The sequence below is a fragment of the Carcharodon carcharias genome, chromosome 12 (assembly GCF_017639515.1).
Source record: "Carcharodon carcharias isolate sCarCar2 chromosome 12, sCarCar2.pri, whole genome shotgun sequence".
NCBI lineage: Eukaryota > Metazoa > Chordata > Chondrichthyes > Lamniformes > Lamnidae > Carcharodon > Carcharodon carcharias.
In genome coordinates this window covers 14,049,407-14,074,459 of record NC_054478.1, presented here as the reverse complement: position 1 = coordinate 14,074,459, position 25,053 = coordinate 14,049,407, and the positions used below count along the sequence as shown (strand labels likewise).

General features: G+C 45.0%; 2 protein-coding genes across 5 annotated transcripts in view; one reads left to right on the top strand and one right to left on the bottom strand.

The window, feature by feature from the left end:
• The window catches only part of LOC121285256 (protein lifeguard 3-like), a 67,594-nt gene extending 51,733 nt beyond the window's left edge, over positions 1–15,861 (bottom strand). Inside the window, exon 1 of one of the 2 annotated variants that reach the window (XM_041201638.1) lies at positions 15,716–15,861. The gene's annotated coding sequence lies outside the window, so the exon portion shown is untranslated. Of the gene's footprint in view, positions 1–15,052; positions 15,161–15,715 lie in introns of those variants that run through there. The other variant, XM_041201639.1, reaches the window with a different exon arrangement.
• Positions 15,862–24,224: 8,363 nt separating this feature from the next.
• The window catches only part of map3k2 (mitogen-activated protein kinase kinase kinase 2), a 121,397-nt gene continuing 120,568 nt past the window's right edge, over positions 24,225–25,053 (top strand). For all 3 annotated transcript variants that reach the window (XM_041201386.1, XM_041201387.1, XM_041201384.1), the window contains exon 1: positions 24,225–24,460. The gene's annotated coding sequence lies outside the window, so the exon portion shown is untranslated. The remainder of the gene's footprint in view (positions 24,461–25,053) is intronic.

Sequence of the window (25,053 nt, the reverse complement as noted above, 5' to 3'; positions counted from 1 at the left end):
AGAACAAACAAAGATAACATGGCCACTTTGCTGAGCTCTTCCTTCCTGTCCTCAATGATTAAAGTGTGTGGGCAAAAATGGAGTTCAATGTAGGAAAGTATGAGGTCATCCACTTCAGAACTAATAATGATAGATCAGAACATTTTCAGAAATGCGAGGAGGTGGGAGTTGTGGAGGAGCAGAGAGACACAGGGCTCCAAGTATAGAAATCATGAAAAACTAGTGAGCAGGAACAGAAATCATTCAAAGGCCGATGGCAAGTTGATTTTTATCTCAATGGCTTTGGAATATGAAAGGGAGGAAGTGATGCTTCAGATGTACAGAGCCTTTGATCAGACTCCATCTGGACTAACTGGGTTCAGTTCTGGACCCCGCACCTTGGAAGGGGGTGCAGCAGATTCACCAGAACAATACCGGGGTTAAAAAGGGTTTAATTATGATGGCAGGTTGGATAGACTAGGCTTGTGCCTTGAGGTTCAAAGATTAAAGAACAATCTAATCGAACTGTTAAAGATGATTGTCGGGTAAATGGATTGAAACTGTTAATCAGGTGGGGGTGAGCTGCAGCAAGGGGGTATCATCTTAAAATTCGAGCTGGGCCATTTAGGGGTGATGTCAGGGAGCACTTCACATCAAAACAGGGAGTGGAAATCTGAAACTCTGTCGAGAATGGGGGTCATTTGAATATTTCAAAAGTGAAACTGATCGTCCTTTTGTTTGGTAAGATTATGAAGTGTGACAGAGCCAAGGCAGGATGGGTGAAGGTGAAAAAGAAATCATTCGTGATTTAACTGGAATGGCAGAACAGGCTCGCAGGGCTGAATGGCCTCCTCCTGTTTCTATACGTTGTCACTTCAACTCCCTCCTGATTCCACTATGCTTTCTCTGCCTTTGACCTCAGACATTAGTCGAGTTACAAGGCTACAGCTTGAAGGAGACTTTTTAACATTAACTCAGCCGTTCGGAAGTTGCTCTGTAGCCCAGGTCAGACCACACCTGGAGTTACTGTGAGCAGTTCCGGAGACCACACCTGGAGTTACTGTGAGCAGTTCCGGAGACCACACCTGGAGTTACTGTGAGCAGTTCCGGAGACCACACCTGGAGTTACTGTGAGCAGTTCCGGAGACCACACCTGGAGTTACTGTGAGCAGTTCCAGAGACCACACCTGGAGTTACTGTGAGCAGTTCCGGAGACCACACCTGGAGTTACTGTGAGCAGTTCCAGAGACCACACCTGGAGTTACTGTGAGCAGTTCCGGAGACCACACCTGGAGTTACTGTGAGCATTTCTGGAGACCACACCTGGAGTTACTGTGAGCAGTTCTGGAGACCACACCTGGAGTTACTGTGAGCAGTTCCGGAGACCACACCTGGAGTTACTGTGAGCAGTTCTGGAGACCACACCTGGAGTTACTGAGAGCAGTTCCGGAGACCACACCTAGAGTTACTGTGAGCAGTTCTGGAGACCACACCTGGAGTTACTGTGAGCAGTTCCAGAGACCACACCTGCAGTTACTGTGAGCAGTTCCAGAGACCACACCTGGAGTTACTGTGAGCAGTTCCAGAGACCACACCTTAAGGAGAATGTATTGGCCTCGGAGGGAGGGAGGTGTAGAACCACAGAAAAGTTACGGTGCAGAAAGAGGCCATTCAGTCCATCATGTCTGTGCCAGCCAAATAAAAAAGAAACTAGCCGCTCATTTTAATCCCATTTCCCAGCTCCTGGTCCATAGCCTTGCAGGTTACAGCACTTCAGATACAGATCCAGGTTCTTTTTAAATGAGTTGAGCTTTTCAGCCTCAACCACCAACTTAGGCAGTGAATTCCAGACACCCACCACCCTCTGGGTGAAAAAGCTTTTCCTCATGTCCCCTCTAATCACCATAAATCTGGCTGTTCGCCGCTCTGAAGAACAGTCATAAGGACTCGAAACGTTAACTGTTTCTCTCTCCACAGATGCTGCAAGACCCGTTCAGTTTTCCCAGCATTCTGCTTTTATTTCAGATTTCCAGCATTCACAGTATTTTGCTTTCACCTTAAATCTATGCCCCCTGGTGATTGACCCCTCAGCTAGGGGAAATGAGTCTCTCCTATCTACCCTATCTTGGTCCTTCATAATTTTGTACAACTCAAATAGGTCACCCCTTAGACTCCTCTGTTCTAAGGAAAACAGCCCCAGCCTATCCAATCTCTCCTCATAGCTGCAATTTTCAAGCCCTGGTAACATTCTTGTAAACCTCCTCTGTATCTCTTCAAGGCAATTGTGTCCTTCCTGTAATGTGGTGACCAAAACTGTACACAAAATTCCAGCTGTGGTCTAACCAGCGTTTCATACAGTTTCATCATTACATCCCTGCTTTTGTATTCAACACCTCGTCCAATAAAGGAAAGCATTCCACATACTTTCTTAACCACCTTGGCCACCTGTGGGTCATGCACTCCAAGGTCTCTCACTTCCTCAACCCCCCCTCAGTAACTTCCCACTTATTGAGCATTCCCTTACTTTGTTTGCCCTCCTCCCCAAATGCATTACCTCACACTTTTCCGGATTGAATTCCATTTGCCACTTCTCCGCCCACTCAACCAAACCATTGATATCATCCTGGAGACAACAGCTACCCTCTTCACTATCAACTACACGGCCAATTTTTGCGTCATCTGCAAATTTTTCAATCATGCCACCCAAAGGTTAAATGACAAGGATAGATTATATAACCTAGAGTTATATTCATGGAATTTAACAGATTAAGGGTAATTTGATTGAAATTTTCAACTGGGGGAACAGTAGGGTAGATAGAGAGAAACTGTTTCCGCTGATTGGGGAGTCTAGGACCAGGGGGACAGAGTCAAAAAAGAGCCAGGCCTTTCAGGAGTGAAATTAGAAAAAAGATCTTCACGCAAAGGGTGCTAGAAGTTTGAAATTCTCTTTACAAAAGGATCAATTGGTCAGATTTTGGGTTAATTTTAAATCTGAAATTGATAGTTTTTTGTTAATTAAATGTAAGGGATATGGGGAAAAGGTGGGTACATGGACTTGGGTCACAGATTGGCCACGAATAACGGAACAGGCTCGAGGCGTTGAATGGCCTCATTGGGGTTTTCCAAATACTTCTCGGCTGATCTCACCTGGAATGCTCCATCAGAACCCTGCTTCAAATGGGTCAATTTCATCAGACCGACATTAACCAGTGTCTCCTTAACCTATCCTTGCAATGGATTTTAAAATATTGTCAGATTTCCCTCTTCCATTCCCATTACTATCTCCCTCCTTAAGATCACCTCTCCATTGCCTCCTTTCAAGGTTGAGGAGTTCGTATCTCTCCAACCTTCCCTCATATCTCAGACCTCTCAAACTGGAAATCAGACTTGTACACCTGCATCTCAGGCCTGAGTGACCAGAACTGGATCTAATGATCGAGTGTCAGACTAGAGCACAATACAGTTTGATCATAGGAATATAGGAATAACAGGAAAAGATCAAAGCCCATCTTGTTGGCTTTCTACCATCCTGCCTTCCTACCAGCACTGTGGATGTACCTATACCACATGGACTGCTGCGGTTCAAGAAGGCAGCTCACCACCACCTTCTCAAGGGTAATTAAGGATGGGCCAGCGAAACCCTCACCCCATGATAAAGTCTCATGATCTAGCGACAATGGGAGTTATTGGCCCAGACATTGGTGAGGAAAACCCTCAGCAGTGGTGAGCTTATCCAAACTCCAAGTCCCATTCACCCATCACCTCTGACCTGCACTGGCTCCCAGTACGACAAAGCCTTGATTTTAAAATGTATGTGATCACTCTCTCCACAGCTTCACTTCCTCCCCATCTTTGTAACCTCCCGCAGTCCTACAGCATCCGAGCTTCTCCAACCCTGGTGTTGTGAATCTCCCACTTCCTTCATCCGACTATAACCAGATATGCCTCCAAATGCCCATAGGCCTTGGGCTCTGATACTCCCCCTGTTCAATTGCCAAACTGGTTTTTCAAGAGCAGGTGAATCATTAAAAGGCTTTAATGTCAACTATTTAATGTCACTGGCATCTCCGAGAATCATACCAACTCTGTACAGAGCTCTAAATGGACCATTTTAAATGCTGACGCCAAACTCCATTCAAAGACTGATTTTCAGAACCCTGAAGATAATGTGTAATCTTGGCCTCCAAGATTTTCAAATGCTTTTTAAGGCTTGACGCTAAATTCAAATTTCTACATCTAAAACTATGCATGTCTAAACTTCTTGAAATGTAGGCGTTGCTGGCTAAGCTGCCATGTCCTGCCCTGTGGCAAAGCTTTATAAAGATTTAATACAATCGAGTGACATGTTAGTTCACTTCAGAGGGCAGTTAAGATTCATCGGAGTCAGTGAGGGTCTGGAGTCACGTAGAAACCCAGACTGACTTAGTATGGCAGACCTCATTCCCTAAAGGGGTTTTTTACAACAATCCATCATCAGCTTCATGGGCATTTTCGCTGAAGCCGGCTTTTTATTTCCAGGTTTTTTTCTTTAAACTGTATTCAGATTCTCAAGCACCCTGGTGAGATTCGAACTCATGGTCTCTGGTTTATTACTCTGGTAATTCAGGCCCTACACTACCCATTCTGTTTGGCTACCTTCAGTGCTCTCTCTGTTCCAGATAATCTGAGATGTCTGTCCCCTTCACTTGCCCTGGACACAAATGAGCCAAACCCTTGGAACGTCCAATCCCAAATGAGAGCTCTCATCCAATGAGAACAGCCACAGATGTGAATCCGGGATGGTGTGTAGCCTCCCCTGTGCCAGGTTCAAGGACATGACTGAGTGGCTGCAGAGCGCCAAGGGAGGAGGCCGAACAGCTGGCGGCCGTGGTCCACAATGGTAACAATGACAAAGGCAGAATGAGGGATGAGGTCCTGCATGGAGAGCTTAGGGAGTTAGAAAAGAAAGTAGCAACCAGAACCTCCAAAGATGATAATCTCAGGATTACTTCCAGTACCATGCGCAAGTAAGTTTAGAAATAAGAGGATAAAACAGATGAATGCGTAACTGTCGAGTTGGTGAAGGATGGAGGGTTTTAGATTCCTGGGAGATTGGGACCAGTCCTGGGACAGATGGGACCTGTACATGCCTGAGGGGTTACACCAGGGACGGTTTGCTCATACTATTTGGGAGGGTTTACACTAACTTGGCAAGGGTGTGGGAACCAGGAGTTAATACTTATACCAAGATGCACAGACAATTTGGATAGCACTAGAATAGGGAATGGGTATTAGATGGGGTAGAGCAAGAGGGAATGTAATAAGGCCTAAATTAGTGTTGTTGTGCATGTACGCGAATGGTGTGGAGTGTGGTAAATAAGATTGGTGAGATGCAGATAGTCACATGGAAACATGATTTTGTGGCGATAATAGAGGCCTGGCTCAAAGAAAGGGCCGGACTGAGTGTTAAATATTCCTGGATAACAGGTGCTCAGGAAAGGAAGAAAAGGAGGAGGGGTGACGGTATTGATTAAAGGAGAACATTGCGGTGCTGGAGAAAGAGGATGTCCCGGAGAGGTCAAGGACAAAATCAATTTGGTTTGAGCTAATAAACTTTAGAGGTACCATGACACTACTGGGTGTAGTCTTTCCTAATGGGAAAGATATAGAGGAACAAAGTTACAAGGAAATTAGAGACGTGGAAGATTATAGAGTAGTTATAATGGAGGACTTGAATTATCCAAATATAGACATTTCAAAGTCAGTCTCAAAGCCTCAACGTGGGTCTGTTCTAACATCAGAGGAGAAAAGAATGCACAATTGCGACCAAAATGGCAATTCATGACCAAACATGGTGTCACGACCTTCCAATTAACAAGAACAGCCACAGGGAGAGAATGACAAGAGAGACGTAAAGACAGGGCAGCTGCACAAGCCAACAATCTGCCATCACATGTACCGGCTGATGGCTGATTTACTCACTATGGGAGCAGCTGTAATATGGGAGAGGCTGTGACAAGGGAGGGTGTATAAACCATCTGCAAACACACAACCAATGCTGATAACTCCCTTTTTTTTTAAACTCTCTGCTTTCTATCTGGAAGCCATTCTATAAATAAAAGCAAAATATGGTGTTTGCTGGAAATCTGAAATAAGAATAGAAAATTCTGCAAAAACTCAGCAGGTCAGGGCAGCATCTGCAGAGAGAAACAGGTAACATTTCAGGTCAAGATGACCTTTCACCATAGGTGCTGCTTAACCTGCTGAGTATTTCCAGAATTTTGTGTGTTTTTAAATTATTCTGCCACTTATCCCCAGACTCCACATTCTCTGATCTTATTCATTTGTCTATTATGGGGGCACTTTATCAAAGGCCTTTTGAAAATCCAGATAAATAATATCTACTGCATTGCCCCTGTCTACTCTCTCTGTTGCCTGCTCAAAAAAATTCAGTAAGTTTGGTCACGCAAGATTTTCCCTTTTGAGATCCATGCTGACTATTCATTGTTACATTTCTATATGTTCTTCTATTCTCTCCTTTAGTCGCAATTCCATTATTTTTCCTACCACTGATGTTAAACCGACTGGTCTCTTATTCCCTGGACATGTTCTGTCTCTCTTCTTAAATATAGTAATTATATTCGCCAGTCCTCTGGCACAACACCTTTTTCCTAACAAATTATTAAAAATGTGTAGTATTGTCCTCTGCTATTGAAGAGAGTGTTTTCAACTCCATCTCCCAACACCCAATTAGAGACGAGCTGGGAACTCCACCAACGCCTATGGAGAGGATGAAAGCCATCACACAAATGAAGAACAACAAAGCAGCAGGAGGTGATGGAATCCCTCTTGAAAGCTTTAAGCATGGAGGAGAGGAGCTAACATTCCAGCTCCATGCCCTTATCCTGCAGATCTGCAACGAAGAGGAAGTCCCAAATGATCTCAGGGACACCAAGACTGTGACAATCTTCAAGAAAGGGGACAAATCCAACAGTGGAAGTGACAGAGGCATTTCCCTGCTTTCCATTGCAGGAAAGATCATTACAAGAACCCCTCTGAATGGATTTATTACACTTGTTGCAGGGTTACTCTCTGAATCTCAATGTGGGTTTGGGCCATCAAGAGGCACAGTGGACATGATTTTTTTTGCATTTTGCCAACTACAAGAAAAATAACAGTCGTTATGGAGATGAAGTCCCGCCTTCACATCGAGGATACCCTCCATCGTGTTGTGTGGCACTACCACCGTGCTAAATGGGACAGATTTCGAACAGATCTAGCAACTCAAGGCTGGGCATCCATGAGGCACTGTGGGCCATCAGCAGCAGCAGAATTGTACTCGAACACAATCTGCAACCTCTGTTAAAAAAAATGTCCTGCTGGGCAAACAATGCACCGGTAGATTTTAATGTGGACTGCAGTGTGGAGCCAATTCTACACCACCCCCTCACCCAAACTCCCCTGACCCCTCTCCACACCCAAACTTCCTCCCCCCCACTAACAGGACTGCAGTATGGAGCCAATTCTACACCACCCCCCTTACAAGACTGCAGTGTGGACCTGGCTGCTCCCCACATTGCGCCCCCACCCCCACCGCCCTATAACACTGCAGTACTGCTCCAGATGGAGAAGGCAGAAAACCCATATTAATCCCAGTTTCCAGGGAAACAGAGCTTGGGATGGTGTGACATCTCAGAAACCCCTGAACCTGCAGGATTCCTGGACTGTAAGCATTGAGAATCTGTTGGGGGGGGGGGGGGGGGAACCATCTTGCAACTCATGGGTTCTCATAAAGGAGAGGGATTAATGGCTGTAGTAGTTGTGATCTGGAATGTGCTGCCTGAAAGGGCGATGGAAGCAGATCCAATAGGAACTTTCAAAACAGAACTAAATAAATATTTGAAAGGGAGAAGTTTGCAGGGCTATGGGGTAAGGATAGAAAATGAGACTAATTGGATAGCTCTATCAAAGGGTCAGCACAGATACAATGGATTGAATGGTCTCCTCCTGTGCAGTACAATTCTGTATAGCTGCTGTGTGTTGGATTACAATATGAAGAGCTCACAGAATGAGAGCACAGCTGGAATTTGTTTTTGATTTCAGTCCTCCAAATGAGTATGTTCAAGAATTACTTCTATATACCCATGATAAATGTTAGGGTTTACACAATTTCAAAAAAAAACATTACAGTGTAAATCCATCACAGAAATGAAAATACTTTATATTTCGTCACAGCGTAACATCAGATAATGAAACTATTTGATTCTGAAAGTACTTGCGTCAAATAAAGACTAGTTACAATCACGGAGTTACAGTAAGGCCCACTGTAGGGCTGAGTCATCAGTCTTGGCTCAGTTGCAGCAATCTCAACAGGGCAGGCACAAAGTCACATGGTTGAGGCCTGTTCCAGAGGCTTGAGTACAGAATCTCAGCTCCTGCTGTTCCTCACAATAAGAGATTGTGCTGGAAGAATTAATCCAGGCTGGTCTCTTGGTTGAAGCTGGTTTATTTCCAAGACAACTCCTCAGTGCCACGAACTTCCTAGTAGCTTCCACACAGTATTCCAGTACCAGTACCTTTTTATTCTATTTAGATGGGATAATTAATGCCCATCAACTGTTTAACTAACAATTGGTTTTAACAAGATGGTTGCCATATTAACAGATTCCCCTCTTTTCTTTATAAATTTAAAAAAAAACTTGAACACATTTTTTTAAAACAAACAGAAGGAAATAATGTCATGTATTTCCTCGAATTTCTTTTACCACATATATGCAAACACACAATTCTAAAACAAAAACAATTTTGTCGTTGCATCATTATTAGACACCCCTCTTCCAACACTTTTAATCATTTTTTTTAGAGCAGGTGTTCCTTTTTGTAGAACAGTCTGATTGTTGGTGACTTGTGTCAACCCATTTTATCTTAGAGGTCTCTTTTCTTTCTAACATCTCCTTTATGCTGGCTCAGTCTATTCATAATCTCTTTTCTGTGGCACTTTTCCTGGAATGAACGTTGTCCCGAAGAGACCGGTTATCAACATAACATTCAATGGGCAAACGTTCCCCACATTGCCCCTTATATAATATTTCTGTCAGTGTACTGGACAAGTAAACCCCCATATCTAACGCCTCTACTAAGGCTAACGTTTCAGCAGCTAAGGCTGCTTTTTATTTCCTTGGCCTCCCAAGCCAGTGGGCAACATTTATCCAGCTTTCCCAGCAAGAATATGAAGATCCCGGCTGTGCTAGAGGCCCCATTGGGAAGATCGGCATGTGAAGCATCACTAAAAATGACCAACCTCATATCCCTGGATCACCCAAGGCTGGAAACTAGAGCACACATCTCTCAGAATTTATTTATTTATTTGTTTTTTTAAGTGTTTTATTTGCTCTCAGAACTTGCTCAACTCTAGCATGTTTCACCATGGTACTCAGCTCCAACACATCATAACTAGCGTCAGGCCTAGTCCGAGTGCATAACCAGTTCAACTGCCCAATCAAACTTCTCAACTGTTCCATTTCTTCCTTGGTAGCAGGATCCTCTATTTGTGAGGATCTACCACGAGTTATTGGGATATAATTAACATTTTCTGGATAAGATTGTTGATTCAATGTCATTAACTTGCTCTGCTTAATATCTAAAACCTATATATTTAAATGCCCCAGAAGCCTGACTTCTGGCCTGGAATTCCTTCTTTATCTTCTTGGTTACCCATTGTTCAAATTCTACAGATCCTCCCCACAGGAAATCATCAACATGCATGATAAAAATTCCAGCTAGTTTCTCCTTATGGTACCAGTAGAACACTGCAAAGTCTGCCTTTAACTGAATGCAACCTGTTTTCAACATGTCAGGCCTCACAGAAAAATACCAAACTCCTAATGCATCATTCAACCCATAAAGACACTTATTCAATTTCCATCGCTTTCCATCCTTCTACATCCCTGGCTTCTTTGGGTGGTTTCAAAAAAACTTCCTTTTGAAACTTCTCCCCCTGTAAAAATGCAGCCTTTATATCAATCGATTCGCACTCCCAGGAACAGGATGCCAAAATAGCTCAAAAAATATCTTCAAACTCACTTTCCCCGCAGTAGGCAAGTCCACTCTGACATCCTGACCTCCTTGTCTCTCTTCAAAGCCTCAGCCTACTAATCTCACTTTGGTCTTATATGTGCCGTCTGGGAGTAGCTTTGCCGTACAGATCCATCTGTGAGATAAAGCTGGCTGTTCTTTATCAGGTATTTCAGAATATACCCCAAATTCCTTCCAACTTTCTAACTCTTTCCATTTGGCTTCCTTTATCATCTGACTTTCCAATTTATTAGCAGCTACTAGAATCTCCATCATAACAGCTTCTACTTCTATTGAGATTGCTAGCTTGCTCTCTAGTCTTTCTTGTTAAGCTACGGCCTCTACTCACATTCCTCTCCCTTTCTGGACTGCTACTATATGATCCTCCCATGCGAACAGAACTCCGTTTGCAGGTCCGTGATCTTTTTCTAGGGTCACGACCACTTTCTGGTCTACTGTCAGAACTCATACTGCACTTTCTGGGTTTACACATCTTTACCTTGGTTTGCCAATCAGGTCTTGTCTCCTGTCCTTCATCCTACACATTTAGTCAATGTTTGTATTTACCAGTGGCCTTTCCTGCTCTCCCTGTACCTGCCATCGTCTGCTCCTCATAACTACCCAGTGTCTGTATGTATATGTGAAGTGAATGGTGCCTCCTCACATTCTATGCCCTGTTCAGAACCTGTAAAGGTACAGTCAGTACCAATTAACCATGAAGACTGTACTCTAACAGTTTGATAATCGTGTTGCACAATTACTACTTTCCCATCACTCCCCATAACCTTGCCAGGTCCTTTCCACTCTCTGCTCTTCCCTTTTATAATATACCATGTCTCCTTGTCTAAACTGTATTCCCGATGGTCTTATGCTGCGCTGTAGGGCCCACTGAATTTTCTCCGAAACCTCAGCTTTAATGAAAGCTTTTCTGTCCACATGCAAAGCATTCAGATGATCAGAAAAAGTGGAGCATTATAATGCTAGTCCCTTCTAGGGCAGGGGGAGCATCTGACAACACCAAAAGGTAACTTCTGATTTCTTCTGTACACCAACTGATACAGACTGGACCCCCCCAACCATTTGCAGAGAGTTTTTTGCATACACCGCCCATGCTAGCGCCATTTGCAGTTTACAACAGGTTGATCAGCTGATATTTTATGTAACATGTATTGCTGTATGGTTTCTTTCACAAAGACCATTACTAAAAGGGCTCCCAGCTGCAGTGTGCATAACTGTGATGTTTATATTTTCACACATACCCCAAAATTTCTCATTGGCGAATTCTCCACCATTATCTGTGAGGAACTTCATTGGTGTTCTTAATCCTGTCCCTACCCATTTCTCCATGACCTTATCGACAATGGTCCTTTTTGTCTTTACTCTGTATCACAGTGGATAGACTAAACCTGGTTGCCATATCTATGAAGTGTAGCAAAAAATACCCCTATCCTTGTCCCAAACTTTCAAGTCCATTGCCACTGCATCGTTAAACATCCTGGTTAGTGGCAGCTCATAACAGGTCACGGTGGTGTCTTCAATATTTAAGACAAATTTCACACTGAGCAGTGCTTTGTGCAATATCATCATATCCTTTATCGACCACTCCTGCATTTCCAAACAGAGTCTTCAGTTTCTGTGGTGCCTGATGTGCAAACTGTCTATGTAATTTCCAAATGATCACCTTTTTGTCCACCAAATTCTCATTCGCAGCAGTTAACAAAACTTCATGAACTTTTTGATGAGAAATCTCTGGCTTCCTTAGTGACAAACAGTAATGGTCTGACCAAGTAAAATGTAGATGCACATTTTTCCCCAAACACAACTGCTCCATCATTCTTCATATCTAGCATCATCTGAGTCTTCTTCATCGCAGGTCAACTCAACAATAGTGGTATCTCGCTAGAAACCACATCAGTACTGAAACGGATTGATCTGCTATCTTACAAGGGAGGACCACCTGTTTGGAGCAGGTAGAGCTTCCATACTCCTTGACCTACCGCTGGTCTGCCTCATCGAGAGACTCCAGATACCAGTTAAGCCAGTCCATGCCACACACTGTAGAAGTGCAACCACTGTCCAGAACTGCACAGTTAAAGGAATCTACCATCAAGATACTCATCACCGAACTCAAACTCCCAGTGATCAGTACAATTCCATCACCATTTTCAGATGAATCCGTCTCATGGGTCACTTCAAAAACACAATTCCTTCGCTGTGGGCAGTTCATTGCTAATGGTTCTGGGAATCACACTGAAAATACCGATTAACCATTCCCCATGCATTTTTTGGGTTTAAACATCTACAGTCACCATCCCCAGTCACACTTTTTGTCCCGACTCTCAAATTGTCTAGGGTTGTGACCATTTTCAGACCTCTTGTCATTAACTCCATCTTTGTATTGGAATCTTCATCTAATATTTGGCCCACCGTGAAATTCAGTCACCATTGAATCCTCTATCCTTTGTTTTACAGCTTAGTTGTTCGCATTTGTTAAAAAAGAGGCAGGGAACGACTGTTTCCTTAGAAATTATTTTAGGTCGGCAGCCATTTGATTTAAGAGAGATTCTTTCCCCCGGAACTGAACCCCTGTTCGTACTAAAAGGCTATCAACATGGGAAATGCGAGCACAGTGCAGTCATTGAAATGCCAAAACCGATTCTGGAATTTCAAGTTCATATCTCTGGAGTCTCCTGTACTATTTATCAAAATCCGTGATATATTCTTCCATAGACTGATCATCTGATTTCCTAAACCTATCAAAGATCATCCAAGCTTCATAATCTTCCGATAACTCACCCTTTTCATAGAACTAATCCAAAAATTGTATCAGACGGTTTAATCCCTCTTCATGATGTAAATCATCCACTTTCCACTCTGAAAATACTTTACTCCTCATCTTACTTTTGGCTGGTAATAATAACGCCAAAACCATACCTTGCTTCTTCTGGGGTATAGCAGTGACCCAGGTCCACATTTCAACTTCAACCTTCCATTGCTGGTAAGGTTCAGAGTCAGAAAAAATTGCTGGATAGTCAAAGCTTGTGATTTTGTACTGTCCTTCCTACATTTCAGGAGTTAACTCAAAAGTACTTCATTGGCTGTAAAGCACATTGGGGTGTCCTGAGGCCATGACAGCTGCTTTTGAATTCAAGTTGGTAACCCAAGTCAGTACTGGAAGGGTTAATAATGTTTGACAACCCACATTTGTGGCAGAGATGTGTGAAGCAAAAGATATAGTATCATAGAATTTTGCAGGACAGGAAGATGCCATTCAGCCCATCATGCCTGTGCAGGCTTTTTGAAGGAGTTGTCCTATTTAGGCCTGCTCCTCGGATGTTTCCCCATAACCCTGTAAATTAAACCCCTGTAAGTAAATGTCCAATTGCCTTTTGAAAGCTCCTAAGGAATCTGCTTCCAGATGTTGGGGGTGGGAAACCAGCTCCACACTGCAGTCCTGCAGGGGGTGGGACAGAATCAGCTCCATATTGCAGTCCTGTAAGAAGGGGCGGGGGGGCGGTGCGGAATCAGGGAGTGTGTTCCACATCTTAATAACCCCCTGCGTGAAGAAAGTTCTCATTTCAGGGAGAACATGGTGTAGTACTAATGTAGCTGGACTGGTAATCCATAGGCCCAGGCTAATGCTCTGGGGACATGGGTTCAAATCCCCACCATGGCAGCTGGTGGAATTTAAATTCAATCAATAAGCCTCTGGAATTGAAAACTAGTCTCAGTAGTGGTGACCATGGCAACTATCACTGATTGTCATAAAAACCTATCTGATTCACTACTGTCCTTTAGGGAAGGAAATCTGCTGTCCTTGCCCAGTCTAGCCTACATGTGACTCCAGACCCACAGCAATGTGGGTTGACTCTTAACTGCCCTCTGAAATGACCGAGCAAGCCACTCAGTTCAAGGGCAATTAGGGATGGGCCTTGTGACACCCCCATCCCATGAAAGAACAAATACAAATTTCCCCTCTGGTTCTTTTGCCAATTATTTGAAATCTATACTAGTTACTTTTGCCAATTATTTGAAATCTATACCTTCTTGTTACTACACCGGTTCCCGGAGGAAAATACTTTCTCATTTACTCTACCAAACCCCTGATAATCTTGAACACCCCTGTTAAACCCCCTGTTATTCCACTCTGAGGGGGACTATCCCAATCTCTCCTGATAACTGAAGTCTTTCAGCCCTGATAAATCTCTTCAGCACCCTCCTCAAGGGCCTAGACCTCTGTCCTAAAACGTGAAGCCCAGAATTGGACACAACACTCCTGCTGAGGCCGAACCAGAGATTTATAAAAGTTAAGCAGGACTTGAGTATGTTTTTGTATTCAGTGCCACTATTTATAAAGTGAAGCGTTTCCCACACTCTCTTAATCTTCTTACCTTCAAATATTTGTGAATAACTACCCCCAGGACCCTTTGGTTTTGAATCTCTCAAAATAGATTATTCCGCCTATGTTGTTCCTCCCAAAGTGCATTACTTCACACATAGCCGTATTAAACTGCTTCTGCCATGTGTCTGCCCATTTCACTCGACTGTGCAAAAAATCCTGAAGGCTGCTACTATCCTGCTCACTATTTATTCTGATTATTCAAGTTTTAAATCATCTGCAAAACTTCAAAATGGTACTCCTTATACCCACGTCCAGCACTGTTAAACTGAGGCTCCGTCTGCTCACTCAGTTGGACACACAAGGTCCCATGGCACTAATGCAAAGAACAGCAGGGAGCTTTACCATGTCCTGGCCAATATTTATCCGTCAGTCAACAACATCACAAGATAACAGATTATCTGGTCATTATCACATTACTTTTTGCGGGATCTTGCTGTGCATAAATCAACTGCCATGTTTCCCACATTCCAACAGTAGCTACACTTCAAAACGAACTTCATTGGCTGCAAAGCACTTTGAGACATTTTGTGGCTGCATAAGGCGCTATATAAATGCAAGCCTTTTTTTAACGAAAAAATGCTTAGGAGGCTGACATCGAAACTTTGCACAAACCCTTACCCAGCAAGAACTGAAAAGGATCCCTCCTGATAGGAGGCACGAGATCAGGTCACCAAACGCAACACATCCTGACAAACTCACTCAGGAGGGCTCGGTGGTTAATGCGAGTTGTCATGAGCGTATAGAATTATTCACGTTAATATTGAAACACTGACTCGGTGGAGGGGGTAGTAGAGTAGGGAGGGGGGGTTCGAGTGGTTAGAGGGATGGGGAGGGGGTACAGGGGAGGCAGGGGAGGGAGGGGTAGGGGAGGGAGAGAGAGAGGGGGGGAGGGAGAGAGAGAGAGAGGGAGGGAGGGGAACATTCATGGGAGAGATTGAAGATGGGAAGAGGCAGCAGCCGCGATATTCGGTGTGGGTGACGGATGGAGGGAGCTCATTCCCCATCTGAAATCTCTATCTCCCGGGAATAGAAAAACATAGTTCCACGGTGGGGATCGCTTCCTTTTCCAATCTTTCACTCGGGAAACCTCTGTCTGCAGAATCTGACATTCATTTTATTTCTCTTTGTTTTTAATCGGAGGAACTGGCCGAGTCTGTGAAGCCCAGCCGGAGTTTCCTATTCTAACCCCTGCCATTAGGCACTCGCTCAAACTTTCAGCAGCAACACTTCGCCCCAACTTCAGGACTTTTTGGGAAGTTTGAAGGGCTCTTTGTGACTTACCCCAATGTGCGCTCTCTCTCTCTCTCCCGGCTCCTCTCTTCCTCCGCTGGGATTCCGCTGTTACAATCCCGGGTCTGTCTGTCTATCTCTCTCTCTCTCTCTCTCTGTCTGTCTGTCTGTCGGGGTGGGGAGTCAATGGGCAGCTCCTGCCATCCAACCCCCTCTGCTGGAGACAGGCTGCTGGAGAAAAGCCCAGCACTAGTTCCACACAAGGTGTACGGCACAGGAAAAGGCCCTTCGGCCCATCGAGTCTGTGCCAGTCAAACAAGTACATAACTACTCTAATCCCATTTTCCAGCACTAGGCCCACAGCCTTGTATGCCATGGCATCGCAAGTGCACATCCAAATACTTCTTAAATGTTATGAGGGTTTCTGCCTCTACCACCCTTTCAGACAGTGAGTTCCAGATTCCCACCACCCTCTGGGTGAAAAAATTCTTCCTCACATCCCCTCTAAACCTCTTGTCCCTTACCTTAAATCTATGCCCACTGGTTATTGATCCCTCCACCAAGGGGAAAAGTTCCTTCCTGTCTACCTTATCTATGCCCCTCATAATCTTATACACCGCAATCGTGTCCCCCCTCAACCTCCTCTGCTCCAGAGAAAATAACCTCAGTCTATCCCATCTCTCCTCATAACTAAAACTCTCCAGCCCAGTCAACATCCTGGTAAATCTCCTCTGCACTCTCTCTAGTGCAATCACATCCTTCCTATAATGTGGATTCCAGAACTGCACGCAATACTCTAGCTGTGGCCTGACCAGCATTTTATACAGTTCCAGCATAACCTTCCTGCTCTTATATTCTATGCCTCGGCTAATAAAGGCAAGTATCCCATATGGCTTCTTAACCACCTTATCTACCTGTCCCGCTACCTTAAGGGACTGGTGGACTTGCACACCAAGGTCCCTCTGATCTTCAGTACTTCCCAGGGTCCTACCATTCATCATGTATTCCCGTGCCTTGTTTGTCCTGCCCAAGTGCATCACCTCGCGCTTATCCGGATTAAATTCCATTTGCCACTGTTCAGCCCATCTGACCAGCCCGTCTATATCCTCCCATAATCTAAGGCTATTCTCCTTAATATTTACCATCCCACAATTTTTTGTGTCATCCGTAAACTTACTGATCAACCCTCTTACATTCAAGTCTAAATCATTTATATATACCACAAACAGCAAAGGACCCAACACCAGTCCCTGTGGAACTCCACTGGACACAGGCACCCAGTCACAAAAACACCCCTCAACCATCATCCTCTGCTTCCTGCCACTCAGCCAATTCTGGATACAATTTGCCAAATTGCTCTGGATCCCATGGGCTCTGACCTTTGTTATGAGTCTCCCATGTGGGACCTTATCAAAAGCCTTGCTGAAGTCCAAGTAGACTTTAGTGGAGCAATCTTGTTGATTCCCACCTCCCCCACCCCCCACTCTTTCCCCACAGCTCGGTTATTGAGAAATGAAAGTGTAGGATCTCATAATGAATTAGTAGCATACATATTCCCATATATACAAAAGTAATGTCCAAATGACATGACAAATATTTCTAACACTAAGATTATAAAGTATAACTGGATTCTCCATGAAGTTACAGAAAGTTAAGACAGATTGCGGGTCTCAGTTGATGTTAAGATTGTTGAACCAGGGTTCCTTCTTCTTGGGCCATCCCTCGGGACTGAGGATACCTCCGGTTCGATGGGTTCTGAGATGGCTGATCAGTCCAATGTGAGATCGGCAGACTCTGCCACATGTGGGTAGGCGGTGCTTGGAGGATCGGGTAGATGGATCGTTGGGGGATTTGTGCATTCGCTCCGATGCCTTGATTTCCCCTCTGCACATTCCCAATTAAGTCTCTCGATGTGTTCGGTGTTTTTCCGAATGGCCCTTCTCCATTTTGGTTGGTCACAAGCTACGGTCTCCCATGAATAAATTTGACCACTTCAGGGATACTTTGATGACAAGGGCTACAGACAATTGAACACCTCACATCAAAGTCATGCTCCAAGCCCTTGTTTCCAACGTTACAACACTTCAACAGTACCTCATTGGCTGTAAAGAACTTTGAGACAGTCAGGGGTCATGTAAAGTGCTATAGAAGTGCAAGTCTTTCTTTCATTTTTAAATCTCATTTTATTTCATTATTACTCATAGTTGTTTAAGAAACAAACTTAGAACAAGAAAATGGTTCCCGTCGGTAGAAGGATCGAGAGCCAGAGGATACAGATTTAAGATGATTGACAAAAGAACTAATGACAACATGAGGAAAAAAGGCTTTTATACAGTGAGTTGTTAGGATCTGGAATGCGCTGCCTGAAAGTGTGGTGGCTTTAAACTAAATAGTGGGGGGAGAGGGTTCAGTTGCATGAAAATATAAAAAATCAAAGTTTAAGGAGAGGCAAGACTACAGGTTAGTGACGAGGCTGATTGTTACCAAACAGTGAAAGGAAGGGACAGAGTGTGTGCACACCATATTGCACCAAAGAATCATATGAGTGTACGGAAAATTGACAATAGGGCAAACTTAAAGGCTTTGTATCTGAACACGCATAGCGTTCGGAATAAAACTAATGAGTTAATGGTGCAAATAGAGATGACTAGGTATGATTTGGTGGCGATTACTGAGATGTGGTTACAGGGAGAACAGGTTTGGGAGTTGAACATCCAAGGGCACTCAGTGTTTTGGAAGAACAGGCAGGAAGGAAAAGGAGGTGGTGTAGCTTTGTTAGTAAAGGAAGAGATCAGTGCTATAGTGAGGAATGATATAGGCACTGGAGAACAAGATGTAGAGTCAGTCTGGGTAGAAATAAGAAATAGCAAGGGGAATAAGTCCCTGGTGGGAGTAATCTATAAGTCCCCGAACAGTAGTTCAGCAGTAGGGCACAATTTAAACCAGGAAATACTGGAAGCATGTAAGAAAGGCACAGCAATAATCATGGGTGATTTTAGTATGCATATAGACTGGACTAATCAAATTGGCAAGGGTAGCCTCGGGGGAGAGTTCATAGGGTGTACTAGAGATTGTTTCTTGGAGCAATATGTTGTGGAACCAACCAGGGAGCAGGCTATTCTGGATTTGGTTTTGTATAATGAGATGGGATTAATTAATGATCTCATAGTAAAGGATCCTCTAGAGAAGAGTGATCATGCTAGGATTTCAATTTCAGTTTGAGAGCGAGAAACTTGAATCCCACACTAGTGTTCTGGAGTTAAACAAAGGTAACTACATAGACATGAGGGCAGATTTGGCCCTAGTGGACTGGGCAGGAAGACTACAAGGTAGGACAGTTGATGAACCATGATGTATATTTAAGGAGATATTCAATTCCTCCCAAGTAAAATATATTCCAAAGAGGAAGAAAGATGGTAAGAGGGGGAAAAAGCATCCATGGCTAAGCAAGGAAGTTAAAGATAACATAAAGGCAAAAACTAAGGCATCCCAAATTGCAAAGATCAGTGGCAGGCTGGAAGATTGGGAAACTTTTAAAGATCAACAAAGGGTTACAAAAAAATAATAAAAAGAGCAAAGGTAATTTATGAAAGAAAACTAGTGCAAAATGTAAAAACTGATAGCAAAAGCTTCTATAAGTATATAAAAGGAAAGAGAGCAGCTAAAGTGAATGTTGGTCCCTTGGAGGATGAGGCAGGGAAGTTAATAGTGGGGAACGCAGAAATGGCAGAGACGCTTAATCAATATTTTGCCTCAGTTTTCACGGTGGAGGGCACTAGTGCCACCCCAATAGTAACAGTTAGTGCAGAGGTATGGAGAAGGAGGAACTTAGAACAATCACCATCGCTGGAGAAAAAGTACTGAGCAAACTATTGGGATTAAAGGGTAACAAGTCCCTAGGACCTGATGGCCTACATCCCAGGGTCTTAAGGAAGTGGCAGCAGAGATAGTGGATGCATTGGCTATAATATTCCAAAATTCCATGGATTCTGGAAAGGATCCAGTTAGTCCCACTCCTCTGCCCTTTCACTGTATACCTGCAAGTCTTTTCTCTTCAGATAATTATCCAATTCCCTTTTGAAAGCCTCAATTGAACCTGCCTCCACCACACTTTCAGGCAGCGCATTCCAGATCCTAACCACTCACTGTATAAAAGCCTTTTTCCTCATGTTGTCATTAGTTCTTTTGTCAATCATCTTAAATCTGTATCCTCTGGCTCTGTAATGCTAATATAATGCCCTTATTCAAAAAGGAGGGGGGGGGTTGGGTGGGGGGAAGCAGAAAGTAGGAAACTATAGACCAGTTAGTTTAACGTCTGTCGTTGGGAAATTGTTGGAATCTATTATTAAGGAAGTAGTAATGGGGCATTTGGAAAGTCAAAATGCAATCCATCAGAGTCAGCATGGTTTTATGAAGAGTAAATCGTGTTTGACTAATTTGCTAGAGTTCTTTGAAGATGTGACAAGCAAAATGGATAATGGGGATCCTGTAGCTGTAATATATCTGGACTTCCCGAAGGCCTTTGATAAGGTGCCGCACAAAAGATTAATACACAAGATAAGATCAGACGGAGCTAGGTGTAATATATTAGCTTGGAAAGAGGATTGGCTAACCAACAGAAAGCAGAGAGTTGAATAAATGGGTCTTTTTCTGGATGGCAAGCTGTACTAGTGGGGTGCCACAGGGTTCGGTCCTTGGGCCCCAACTATTTACAATCTATATTAATGACTTGGATTCAGGGATAGAAGGTACTATAGCTAAATTTGCAGATGACACCAAAATAGGTGGGAAAGTAAGTAGCAATGAAGAAATAAGAAATTTCCAAATGGATATGGACAGGTTCAGGTGAATGGGCCAAAATTTGGCAGATGGAGTTTAACATGGATAAGTGTGAGGTTATCTATTTTGGTCAGAAGAATAAAAAGGCGACTTATTATTTAAATGGAGAGAAACTTCAGAATGCTTCAGTGCAGAGGGATCTGGGTGTCCTTGTGCATGAATCGCTGAAAGCTAGTATGCAGGTACAGCACGTAATAAGGAAGGCAAATGGAATTTTGGCATTTATTGCTAAAGGAATAGAGTATAAAAATAGGGAAGTGTTGTTGCAACTGTACAAGGCATTGGTGAGACCGTACCTGGAGTACTGTGCACAATTTTGGTCCCCTTACTTGAGGAAGGATGTAGTTGCACTGGAGGCAGTTCAGAGGAGGTTCACTAGATTGATTCCGCTCCTGCACTTCCCCCCAACAGGGGGGGGAAATTTTGCCCCTGGATTACTAGTTCAGTGACATTACCACTATGACACCACCTTGCCCCTAATCTCCCATCTACCCCCGATCTGATTGTGGCCTCAACTCCACATTCCGTCTACCCCCAATAACCTTTAACTCCCTTGTCAGTCAAGAATCTATCTATCTCGGCCTTAAAAATATTCATTGACCCCACCTCCACCACTCTCTGGGGAAGAGAGTTCCAAAGAGTCACGACCCTTAGAGAAAAAATGTCTTCTCATCTCCGTCTTAAATGGAAGATCCATTGTTTTTAAACTGTGTCCCCTAGTTCTAATCTATCCCACAAGTGGAAACGTCCTTTCAGCATCCACCCTGTCAAGTCCCCTCAGGATCTTATATGTTTCAGTAAGATCACCTCTCAATCTTCTACACTCCAACATTTCCTCATAAGATAAGCCCTCCATCCCAGGTAGCAGTTAAGTGAACCACCTCTGGACTAATGCATTTATATCCTTCTTCACAATTTACTTTCCTACCTATCTATGTGTCATCAGCAAATTTAACAACCATACATTGGGTCCCTTCATCCAGTACATTGATATGGGTTGTAAATAGTTGAGGGCCCAGCACTGACTTGTCACGTCTTCCCAACCTGAAAGTGACTCATTTATGCTTACCGTCTGTTTCCTGTTTGCTAACCAATCCTCTTTCCATGCCAATACACCATGAGCTCTTACTTTTCATAGTAATCTTTGCTGAGACACCTTGTCAAATGCCTTGTGGAAATCCATGGACAGCACAATCACAGATTCTCCTTTATCCATGTTGCTTGTTACTTCCTCAAAGAACTCTAATAAATTAGTCAATGATGATTTCCCTCTCATAAAGCCATATTGATTCTGCCTGATTGCATTGAGATTTTCTAAGTGGCCCGCTACAACCTCCTTAATAACAGATTTCAGCAATTTTCATATGACAGATGGTAAGCTAACTGGCCTGTAGTTTCCTGCTTTCTGTCTCTCTCCTTTCTTAAATAGAGAAGTCACATTCAATATTTTTCAGTTTGATGGGATCTTTCCAGAATCTAAGGAATCTTGGAAAATTAAAACCAATGCATCTACTATCTCAGCAGCCACTTGTTTTCAGACCCTTGAAGTCCATCAGGTCCTGGGGACTTGTCAGCTTTTAGTTCTACTAATTTTCTTAGTACCCTTTCCCTGGTGATTGGGATTGTTTAAAGTTCTTCCCTCCCTATCACCTCCTGATTCACAATTATTTCTGGGATGTTATTTGTACGTTTGGAAAATGTTTCAAACAGGAAGCCTTGTGCGTGTGAGTGAGTGAGTGTGTGTGAGTGTGAGTGAGTGTGTGTGTGAGTGAGTGTGTATGAGTGAGTATGTGTGTGTGAGAGAGAGAGTTTGTGTCTGAGAGAATGTGTCTTTGATTGTGTGTGTGTGTTGTGGGCATTTATTTTAAATGTTGAAGTGAACTTGTTCCAATTATGAAACCCGTCCTGTAGTACCAACTACACACATAGATGACACTGCAATAGAGATGATAGGCATTGCATTTGAGGTACTTTCCCAGCCTGGTCAGAGATGCCATATTTCAGATGGGATGTGAAGCTGAGGCTCCAGCTCTTTGAGACAAACATTAAATCAAAATTCTTGTAACTGAATTTGCCGCTGACTTGGCCACAATCATCAGTTAGATGACAGCTGTATACCCAAGGCTGAGATAGACAGATTTTTGATCAGTAAGGGAATCAAAATCAAGGGTTATGGGAAAAGGCAGGAAAATGGAGTTGAGGATTATCAGATCAGCCATGATCTCACTGAATGGTGGAGCAGACTCGATGGGCCGAATGGCTTACTTCTGCTCTGATGTCTTGTGATCTTATCTTCTGTAGGGTGAATGGGTCGCAATGTCCTGGGTATCCATGTCTCTGTCCAAGGATGCCTGTATGCAAGATATGAAGATGGTGGACGTTGATACTGACAACTGGGAGACAATTGCTGATGGCTGTGGATGTTGGCGGCTTTGCAGGGGTCCTTGTATTGGAGGTATGGAGGAGGTGGTAACCCAGTGGCCAACTCACTGTACAGAAGGCTTTTGGGTATTTTTTTAAAATTCATTTACGGATTTGGGAGTCACTGGCTGGGCCAGCATCTATTGCCCATCACTAATTGCCTTTGAGAAGGTGGGGGTAAGCTGCCTTCTTGAACTGCTGCAGTCCATGTGGTGTAGGTGCACCCACAGTGCTGTTAGGGAGGGAGTTCCAGGATTTTGACCCAGCGACAGTCAAAGAACGGCGATATATTTCCAAGTCAGAATGGTGAGTGACTTGGAGGGGAACTTCCAGGTGGTGGCATTCCCATGTATCTGCTGCCCTTGTCCTTCTAGATGGTAGTGCTCGTGGGTTTGGAAGGTGCTGTCTAAGGAGCCTTAGTGAGTTTCTGCAGTGCATCTTGTAGATGGTACACACGCTGCTGCTACTGTGCGTCGGTGGTGGAGGGAGTGAATGTTTGCGGAAAGAGTGCCAATCAAGCGGGGCTGCTTTGCCCTGGATGGTGTCGTGAGTATACGGCTGACATCCATCGCATGAATGTGGCCAGGCGACCGCAGACATCGTGGGCTTAGCAAATGGGTACGCTGATGGAATTAGCACGCACTAGCGCTCTGACCTTATCCTGCCAAGAGAGGCTGAGAACATGTCCGAGGAGGTGGAGACAGGCTTTAGAAGGACATTGGGAGAGGCCAACAGAGAATGGGAAGCACGGCCGGCCGAGAAGCGGGGGGGGGGGGGGGTGGGGGGGAGGGGGGAGTGCAGTGAATCGTGCACCTCCTCAGCCCATTGCCTTGCTCTGAGGCAGAGGCTGCCAGGCCACAGTGTGGGCCCTGAGCCACCCCCATCCCCCACCCCCACCCCCCAGGGTGATGCTTAAAACAGGGTGAACCACCGCAGGGCAAACCATGGTCTGACATGAGGGAAGGCGGCCCAGCTCTTAATCTCCCGTCAATGGCTGGACGGGATGACTCCAGCTTCTGTTTAACTCAATTCCCTGGGACCAGGACCTCATTTTTTTTTTCACACCTCTGACCCACGTTCGCACAGGGATGCGCAGGCGCCGTGGGCGGGGCCCCGCTAGTGGCGCAGGCGCGACGGCGGCCCCCGCCTGGAGCGCAGGCGCGTTGGCCGGACCCGGCTGGAATCGTCCAGCGCCCAAGCCCAGTTCCGAATGGAGCGCAGGCGCGGCGGCGGCGGCCGGCCGGACCCGGGCCCGGTAGGGACGCCTGCGCAGTGACCCAAGACCCGGTAGTGGCGCAGGCGTACTCTGCACGGTTTGGACTCCGCTCCGGCCCTCGCGCGAGGGAAAATTTTTCGTCCCCCAGAAGAAGAAGAAGAAGAAAAAAAATATAATTTTTCCACCGGGGCCGAAAGTTTCTCCCGCGGCGGCGGCGGCGGCGGCAGAAGGAGAGGGAGAGCGAGCCGGGGTTTGGAGCGGACGGCCGGCTCACTCGGTACCCGACACCGCGGCTGCGGCCTGGATGCAACAGGACTCGGGTAAGAGCAGCGGCCTCTGGGCCAGCGGCAGCGCGGGGGGATGGAGGCCCGGGGGCCGGAGCCCGGGGGATGGAGGCCCGGGGCCCGGGGGGAGGGGGACGGAGCCCGGGGGATGGAGGCCCGGAGCCCGGGGGAGGGGGACGGAGCCCGGGGGATGGAGGCCCGAGGGCCGGAGCCCGGAGCACGGGTTGGGGGGGGCGGGGGGCGGGGGGGGAGGCCTGGAATAAAACCAGAAGCTGCTGGGACATCTCCGCGAGGCGTCGGCAGCACCTGTGGAGACACAGACACACGGACAGAGAGACACGGACAGACAGACAGACACAGACACACAGACACAGACACACGGACAGACAGACACAGACACAGAGACACACAGACACACAGACACAGAGACAGACACACAGACACAGACACACGGACAGACAGACACAGAGACAGACAGACACAGAGACAGACAGACACAGAGACAGACAGACACAGACAGACACAGACACACGGACAGAGACACACGGACAGAGACACACGGACAGAGACACACGGACAGACAGACACAGACACAGAGACAGACAGACACAGACACACAGACACAGACA